The following is a 10000-nucleotide window of genomic DNA, read 5'->3' as shown; positions in this document are numbered from 1 at the left end:
CGTGCTGTTGAACATATTCTGTGATTCAACATGAAGAACAGAAGAGGACACTTACAGATATGAGTGCCATGCCACAATCAAAAACTGGCAAGCTTCCTCCTCAGCCTTACTGTCAGGGAAGGGGCCTACCTACTGTATCACGGTAATTTGACAGACGGCTTTTGGATGAGATTCGGTCCACTGAGAGTGGGCCACTCACCAGTTCAGTCAGTCACCTTCATAGAGTCTGACACAGGACTGCTTCTCTCTAATTCAAAACTTCACATCCAATCACTTTTCATCTTCTCATAAATCCTGTTAGGCTCCGCCTCCCTTCCTGTACTCCTATTAGGCGATTGTGTGCTTTAATTTGACGCAGCCAATAAGCTATTAGGTATTGTGGACACGTTACTTGAAAGGACCACAACAGCTGTGACAGTGCATCCTTTTTGGCTCAGTCACTCACTGCAAACATGTTCTCTTTACTGCAATGCTTTGACTTTTAGAAATCAGTTTAGCTAAACTGCCCACGGCTGACTGGGAACAGAGAAACACTAAAAAGCACAACATAGGGTAAATGAGTGAATCTGTTTTTTTTTTTGTGTGTGTTACGTTCAAAAGATTGTCCATAATGACAGTTTCACAAGGTGTTTTAGGGTGACAGAACAAAAGGAGAAGTGAGGGAATGGAGACATCGAGCTGGTTAATTGCAAATGCAGGGAACGTCAGAACATTATCAGTGTTTTCATGGCACTGAAGCTGACTGGGAGCAAGAAAGAAGCTTTTATCAGCAAGATAAGGCGTAAAAAAAGGAGGCTGTGAAAATAACAAAGGATTAAAGGCCTAGCATTACTTGAAGGGACGCATATCGCCCGCCAATTTCCACGACAGATTTTATTGACAATGAACACTGTAGCTACATCTTGTGTGCTCAAACAATGTGCTGAGGACTATCAAGGTTCAACGTTCTTCATCGTCATTCGTATCACGTGGTACATGAGGCGGAACGAAAATGTGTAGTCAAGGTCCCAGTTATATTCAAAAATATAAAAAAATAAAGTTCAAAAAGAAACACTTTACAAGGATCTAAGAAATAGAAAAAAAAGCACAAATAATGTAAAATAATACAGTGTATTAAATTGTATATTAAATAGCAGCCCAAACATGAGCCTGTAATGAGGAGATGGGTATGAATACAGCAGTTTAAAGGCAAGAGATCATCAGCATGGATAATCAGCAGCACAGATATCACCAATTAAAGTGACACTGGATGCTATCAGCTACTGTCACAAAAACTTGACCTCAGTAACTTTACTTTTGATTAAGTTATAACCAATTTTGTGTTGGCAAAAGTGGATCAGGTATGTTGAGCTACAAAAATTGGGTTGACTCCAAATGTCAATCTGTTGTAGATGTGCACCCAGTGACTACTTTGCTGTAGTTTTATTCACATGTATCCACATTTCCATGAGATATTTAACTAACAGTGCATAAACAATAAACACACGCATAAGCAAAACATTGCTTCACATTGACTTTGCTTTAAGAGTTAAACTAGAAGAAGAGTTAATGAGAAAAGAAACAGGACACGGAGAAAAGAAATAGAACAAAACAAGAACCTGGAAAATGAAGACTTGATTTCTTGTAACTTTAATGATTATGACTTAATAAACAAAGAAAAACCAAATTCAGTGTCTCCGACATTTAGAATATTGTGAAGAGGTTCAATATTGAAAACTTGGTGTTACACCCTGATCAGATGATTAACTTCAGGACATGAGCTACAAATGTCTCATTCCTCAAGTCCAGCCATCCAGAACCAGAGACAACGTCAGAAACATCTTACCTGCTGAGGGGACAAAGATCTGCATTGTTCCTCAATGGTCCAATGTCCTGTTTTCACATGAAAGTAAATGTAGATGTCATTTATAAATCAAGGTACCAGAGTCTGGAAGAAGAGTGGAGAACCCAGAATCTATTGCATGAAGTCCAGAGTGAAGTTTCCACAGTTAGTGATGGTTTGAGTCTACAGATCCTCTGCTGGTGTTGGTCCACTGGGTTTTCTGAAGTCTGCAGTCAACGCAGCATCTAGCAGGACATTTTAGAGCTCCTCAAGCTTCCTTCAGCTGATGCGCTTTATAGAGATGCTGATTCATTTCCCAGCAGTACCTGCCCACACTGCCAAGGGTACCAGAAGTCAACTATGTTATATTCTAAAAATTTAAGACACTGAATTTTATTTTTTTTCCATTATCTGCAAGTCATAATCAACAAAACTACATGAAATAAAGACGAAATATTTGACTCTATGGGTAAATAATCTATGCAACATGTGAGTTTCACTTTCTGAAATGATTGACAAGAAGAAATAGAACCTTTTCATGATATTCTTTTTTTTTTTTTAAATACACTTGTTTTCATTCATCCCAATGCAATTTGGAGCAAGAGCTTGGTGACTGCAAGAAAGCAAAATAAAATGTATTAGAAATAATCAAATGAATTGGAACTGATTTTTTTTTCTGTCCTTTTATTTTTTTTCTTAAACCTTACCTCTTCTAAATATTCCCTGTAGAACCAATTTGACTTTTAGCATTTATTGTACAACTGGAAGTTTGCCCTCTTCATTTCTTTCTTGCACATTTTTGTGTATTCTGATTAGTTTTATGTTTTGCTTTAAAACAGTTCCCATTTCCCTCTTCTCTGTGTTCTTTATTCTTGGCGACCTCCCTTTGCATTATACTGTAGCTCCTTTGCATATATCCTTTCTCCCTCTTCTACACGCTTTATTGTGCTGCTCAGGTGAAATGCAGATCACATCTTTATATCAAAGATGCCAACCCTCCAGGAAGCACTACTTTCATGTGATGAAACTTGCTTATAATCCTTTCAAAGCTTTAAAGCCAAGGCTGAATATTAACACTCCACATTATTGACCTTCTCCTTCCACAATCCTCCTTTGACAGTTTCACTTACTGAGTCGATGAACAACAACCTACTGCGCAGAAAGCATTCAGCATGTTCACATTAGACAGAACAGTAGAATTTGTTAGAGTGAAAAGACATAATGTGTGTCCTTGTGACAGCGATTCGAGTGATTGTTCTGGATGTCAAGGTTGGATGTTTCTTCTCCCCTTTGATGTGATTTACAATGACTCCTCTTCAATTGATGCTGAAAGATGTAAGAAGTCTTTTTTTTTTTTTTTACAGTTCATCATCTCTCGAGTTTTTTATTTCTTCTAAAACTTGACTATCATGGTATTTTGTCCACACATCTCATGAACCACAGGATGGATTATTTTGAAATTCTTGGACTAATCATAAACGTACACCACTGCTAAGAAAACTGTATCCATCCGTCTTTGACCGTCTATCTATGGTCAGGACGTGGAGGCAAAAGGTCCAGGAAAAATACCCAGACATCCTTTTCCCTAGCAAAAACAAAAAAAAGATGCTTCCTCTGGTATTAATTCATTTGTTCATTCATTCATTCATTCAACCTTTACTTATACAGGTTAATCCCATTGAGCCTCAGGGACTCATTTACAAGAGAGACCTGATTTCTTTAACAAAGAGTGATAACAACAACAACAATAGACAATCATAAGAGGCATACAAACTTTTTTTTTTTTTTTTTTTACAAATCAAAATAAAATGGCAACCAAAAGGAAAAAGTAGCGAGAAAAAAACAAAAAAAAAAACCAGCTAGATTATAAGGCGGTGTAGAAAACTAAAAACAGGAACATGTCTGCATTAGTTTTTGCCAGGAACTGAACAGATGTTTAAAGCCACTTAGAGAGGTCAAGGTCAAGAGTTTGAGACCTTTAATAATCTTCAACAATATTAATCCCCCACCCACTGAGTTTTGGTTTGGCCCCAGGGTTTCTTCCCAAAAGGACATGCCCAGAAAACCTCCAAAATGAGTTGTCTATGAGGTGTCCATCCTAATTAGATGCCTGCACCAACTTGCTTTTTTCAACGTGAAGAAGCAGCAGATCTATTTCAAACTCACCCCAAATGACAGCGCTCCTCACCAAGACAAGCTATCATACAAAAGATGCTTGTATCTAGGATCTCATTCTTGTTGCCATATAGACAGGCCAGCAAATCAAAGCTTTGCTTATCATCTTTACCCTTTCTTCACCAGAACCAACTGAAGTTACAACTTGTGCTACCACTATGTCCCCTTATGATAAGATGATCTGAGTGTAAACCTCTGACGTGAAAGATGATGAGCAGTATGCATTCCTTCAAGGAATGCTTGGCCTTTAGTTTAATATATGGAATGCATTTTTATGCAAGACACTAGAGTTAGGGTTAGCTTATCTTTAATACAGATAAGGTCAAATAATCCAAATAAGGGAGCTGGGCTTGAAACATACTGTCTGGTGATGCACAGGTGGTAGAAACATTAACAAATATGGATGAAAATACACACATTTAGGAAGGACTGAGGATGTTATTTGCACTGTAAACTTGCATTTTTCCTGTCTTCAATGCAGTTTAGAAGACTTATAAGTACATGTTTACCATCACTGTCAAAAGACAAAGGTGAAACACAATGTTTTCACACTTCTGTCGTCGTGTTTGTGTGTCTTTTACTAAAATATGCCATAAACCCCTTTTGATGAGGCTCACCTTAAATGTGACAAGGATGGATAAGATCAGGAATGAGCTCATCAGAGGTACAGCACAGGATGAACAACTGGGAGATAAAGTTAGAGGCCAGACTGAGGTGGCTTGGACATGTCCAGAGGAGGGACAGTGGGCATATTGGTTGAAGGATGTTTGAAATGCAGCTGCCAGGAAAAAGATAAAGAAGAAGGCCAAATTAGAAGACATGGAGGTAGCTGAGGTGACGACAGAGGATGCAGAGGGCAGAGAGAGATGGAGGAGGATAATGCGCTGTGGTGACCCCTGAAGATGGAAAAGCTGAAAGAAGAAGATGCCATGATCCATTTTTAATTAAATGTTTAGAATTAAATCATTAGAGGCATATATGCAAGTGATAAACTTATGGGATCAACCCAATTTTAACAACTCAGTGAAGCCATAAGTAATCAAAACTGACCAACACAAAAATGGCCATTACTTAATTTTACAGACATTAAGCTAGTGTTTAATGTGTGAGTAGATGATACACATGCTCTGAAATCTGGTGATATCAGACAGGATTGTGCAGCAACATTATTTTTTAGGTTTTGATGACAATAGCTACATCTTCATATTGCTTTATTTTAAGATCATCTTTGTCTAAAACATTAAAATGAATGGTGGTGGGTAATATGCATGCCGGTAAAGAATGCTAGGCATATTTTTTGTCTATATTTTTACATAACTTTTTGTTTTAATTGACAGTGGAGTTGTGCATATTCCTTTACCATAGCCCACCTGTGGTTGTGGTTTCTCAACATCTGTTTGCCACAACAGAAGTACAATTTCAAACTACTATGCAAACCCAGCAATGTAAAAACACTGCTGTTATTGCATGCAAATGAATGTTCGTTCCATCTGGAACGACCTTTTTGAGTTTTCATGACACAACAGAAAGAAGCACTTAATGAATTCTCATGCACTGATCTAATAAAGGTCAATAACATTAAAATAGTTTTCTGTCATTGGTACAAATTGAATTGAAACCTCAATTTTTGAATTGCGCCGCTCAAGGTGGCTGCATGTTGCAGCAGCTCTGTTACTTTCATTCTGAGATTTTGCTCTCTTTTTCTGGATGTAAATCACATTTTTTGGATGATTGTTTCCTCGGTATCGGATGCTGTGCAGCTGGAAGGATTTTTAATGAAACTTTTTTAGTTTTGGACATTTGTTATGATGCATAACCATGACAACAAGGCAGTTTCTACAACCAACAGCAGCTGATTAATATCTCAAAAGCTCAAGTAATATCTCAACTACAGCCCTAAATTTCAAATGAGTTGAAAAGGATGTTCTGTGGACGCATTTTCATCTACTTGCCAGCTGTGCTCGAGTGCCTGACCACTGAGATCCTGGAACTAGCAGGAAACACGGCTCATGACAGCGGAAGGACAGGATCGTCCATCAGCACCTACAGTTGGCTGTCCGCAGCGATGAGGAGCTCAACAAGCTGCTGGGAGGAGTGGCCATTGCCCTGGGAGGATTTCTGCCCAACATTCAGGTGATCCTGAAGCCCAGGAGGCCAACCAAGTGCAAGTAAACAGATCAACATCTGTGGCCAGTTTTTTCAGATCTGCTATAAGACGGACCATCACAAGAGATCCTTCCCGCCCACAACCATCAACATCTAGAACAACTCTTTTATGAAACAAGGAAAATGAGCTACAACAACATTTAATTTCCCTCTGGGATTAATAAAGTATTTTTGAATTGAATTGAATTGAATTGAAATGTGCTTGTGAATTAAAGTTTACAGATGCTATGCACAAGAATCTGCACGTTTTCTTCATGCGACTGTCAGTTACTTTTGCAATGTTGTGACTTTGATCTCTTGTTCTGCAGCATTACAAGTTGTCCAGACTTGCATCTAAACTCATAAAGAATTCTCTCCAGTCAAAAGAAGTCCTCCAACAAATGGTATTGGCCCTAAACAGCCCTCATCTCATTGTTAATGAGGTTTGTTTGAGTTGGCAGCAGGAGAACAAAGACACCTTCATAAGGCCTTTGCTTGTTTGCTGCAATAAGGTTCACAGAGTGAACTGTTGCCAGAGCTGGAATAAAAATTAAAAAAAACAGTTCAACTTCTAAAATACCCTCATTCTGAAAAGACCAATGACTGGGTAATGTCTTCTAATGTTTTTGACTTTTGCTAAAATAACACTAATTAAAAACATAATAATACAACAATAAAACCATTTGTGCCAAACTGTTAATTAGACTCTATAAAATCCATGATTGCACGCTACACGTCATACATTTTATCACAGTTTTCTTCTTCTATTACTACTGTATACTTCTGAACCTTTTTGCTCAGTTTTGGTTTAGAAAACACATTTTGATATTTGCAATTACAGAATGCTTGTGGGATTCAGAAGAACACCTGAGAATTCCTCAAACATAAAAGGTACTCAAGGGTTTCGAGTGCTAATTGGAGCATCTTGGTAAAGTTGTCACCTAGAAAAGCTCTCTTTTAAGCTGATCGATCTACTTAATGATGGAGGTGCAATTAATTGAGCCAGAGGAGATAAATGGCTGAGCACTGATCATCCGGTGACTTTCCAACCATTGATTTGTCCCTTATCTTGGCTAATAAGATGCTGCTGGGGGGAATAATGCACCACTTGTTATTTAGATTTAAGCTACTAAATCTTACTTATTCCTCCAGGCCCCAGCCAAGTAAACCAATAACTGTTTAATTATCAAATGCAATTACCATTAGGATAATTTATATTCGTCATGGGACGTTTTTGTCTGTTGAGCAACAAGAGTGACAGAATCCCACTCTGTCGTTGTACAAATTAAAAAAGATACATGAATTAAAGAAGCAAAAAAAAAAAATTATCTGATTTTAACATGTCCAGAAAAAGTCTGGACGGTTAAAGGCCTGGCTTTCTGTTGGAAGAATCATCTCATTCACTGACGACCCACGCTCACAGCAGGTTACATTTTAGTCAGTTTATTCATAGGTGCCAAGTCACAACAGAAGTCATCCCAGGGCACTGAACAGAAACATTTGCATAAAAAGTAAGTTAATAACGTTATTTACCTGAGGAGCCAGGAGACGCTTTGCATCTTAACTTCATTGCAATCTCTCATCCTGATCTAGCACAAAGGAGACAGTGGAAAGGAAAACTCCCTAATGAGGAAGAAATCTCCAGCGAAACAAAGATGAAGACAAACGGCCGTCTGCTTCAACCGGCTGGGTTTGAGAGGACAAGAAGGAGAAACAAACGCACAATGGCAGATCCAGAATGGAGGCAAGCAGGATTTTCTCAAGGAGGAAATATAAAAAACACATGTTAAGATGGAAATAATTCCAAATGCAAACTATTCATTTGTATGCATTTATAACTATTTATTTGATGAAATGAGGTCAGTTTTTCCTCCAGTAGTCTAAGCCTATAGCAGCATAACTAAGTGCTAGGCCAGGAAACCAAGCCGGCCCTAACTATAGGATTTTTCAAAAAGGAAAAATCTTAATCCCAGTCTTAAAACTGGACAATGTGTCAGCCTCACGAACAGAAACTGGAAGTTGGTTCCACAAGAGAGGAGCCTGAGAACTGAAAGATCTTCCTCCTATTCTGCTTTTGGAAACTCTAGGAACCACAAGTAAACCTGCAGTCTGACGGCAAAGTGCTCAATTAGAAAAATGTGGAAAAATAAGGTCTGCAAAATAAGATGGAGCTAGGTTGTTGAGAGCTTTGTAGGTTAGAAGTAAAAAAAATTGAATTATATTCTGAATTTGACAGGGAGCCAATGGAGAATGAAATTAATGGTGCCCAGCAAAGTTAAGTCAGGTCCTCTGGACGGTTTCTTTTTGTTGAAACATGTCGTCTTTCATCCAAAAGACTTCATCAGTCCGAGGAGCCACAACAAACTCAGTCTTATAAATATATAAGTCTTATAAGTCCTATGAATTTATAAGATTGAGTCTGTTGTGGCTCTTCGGACTGATGAAGTCTTTTGGATGAAACATGACATGTTTCAACAACAAAAATAAAAAAAATAAAAACGTCCAGAGGACCTGACTTAACGTTGTTAGATATATCTACGTGGATTATTGAGCATGAACTTTGATGAATTAATGGAGGTTAAGATTTTTATAACCAGCTTATTCACTTGCAAGGATTCATTCAGGACAGGTTACATATATAAGCATACATAAATGTATAAATACATAGGAACATTGTTATAGAATCAGCCTCAGACAGTGGTATCTGCTGACTTTTATAACATTATCAGTTCAGTGGAGTGTGAAGGAACGCAGATTCCCCACAGCTTTACATGCCAGGGTTTAAGTCTGAAATAATATTAAGTTGCATTTTATAATTAGCTGACTGAGGTGACCTTCTCTGATGTGGTTGGCTCCAAAAGGTAATTAGTTGGTGCATATAATGATTATTTCCTGAAGATTTAAATAAATCCCATCCAGTGATTATTGAGGTTTATTTGTTAATAGACATGCTGTGATGAATGGCTAATGGCAAAAACACATAAGAAAATATTGCATAATTTGATAGAACTCAGAATATGTTGGTGATCAGTCACAACTACTACCACACCAAATCTTAGGTTAAAATATGTTAAATGCAATGTGTTATAATAACGTCTTTATATTTTTAAGGTCAGTGGGCTGTGGCAGTCATATTGAATCAGTTTGACTTTAAAAGTTAATCTGCTGCAGATATATCGTACAACCAATTTCTGCATACTTTCTGAATGTTTTATTAAAACTTATCAGTGCTTCAAGACATAATTTGGTAGCAGTCATACACACAAACACCCACAGACTTGGGGCAACAAACATCGTGTTGTGCCTTTCAGCAGCAGGTGATAACAAATGTGTCTAGGAGCTGTAACAGAATTTCAAGATAACTGAACATGTGTTTGCTCAGAAACTGGAAACTTACAAAGAAAAACATGAAGTTTGAGTTAAGCAATCCGGTTTAACAAAGGTTTGATTTCACACACAGCTCTTCATGACAAAGCTGTTTAATTAACAGAAATTATTTAACCTTGAAAACAAGAATTCTGAAGTTTTGTTTACTTCTTTGAGTGTAATATTTGTTCATTTATTTGTTATCTTGAATTGATGGAACAACAAAACAAGTTGTTCATGAGTCCATAGCAATTGGACAAACTTTGTGTTAATTTATTGTGTGTAAATGTACACATATTTTCTGTTAAACCATTTCCACACTAAAATGTATTCCATACATCAATCCATCCACCAATCCATCGATCCATCAATCCATCCATCCATCCATCAATCCATCAATCCATCCATCCATCAATCCATTCATCCATCCATCAATCCATCAATCCATCAATCCATCAATCCATCCATCCATCAATCCATCAATCCATCCAT

The sequence above is a fragment of the Nematolebias whitei genome, chromosome 16, assembly GCF_014905685.2.
Source record: "Nematolebias whitei isolate Nwh7 chromosome 16, NemWhi1, whole genome shotgun sequence".
Taxonomy (NCBI): domain Eukaryota; kingdom Metazoa; phylum Chordata; class Actinopteri; order Cyprinodontiformes; family Rivulidae; genus Nematolebias; species Nematolebias whitei.
Note: the sequence above shows the minus strand (reverse complement) of the source record.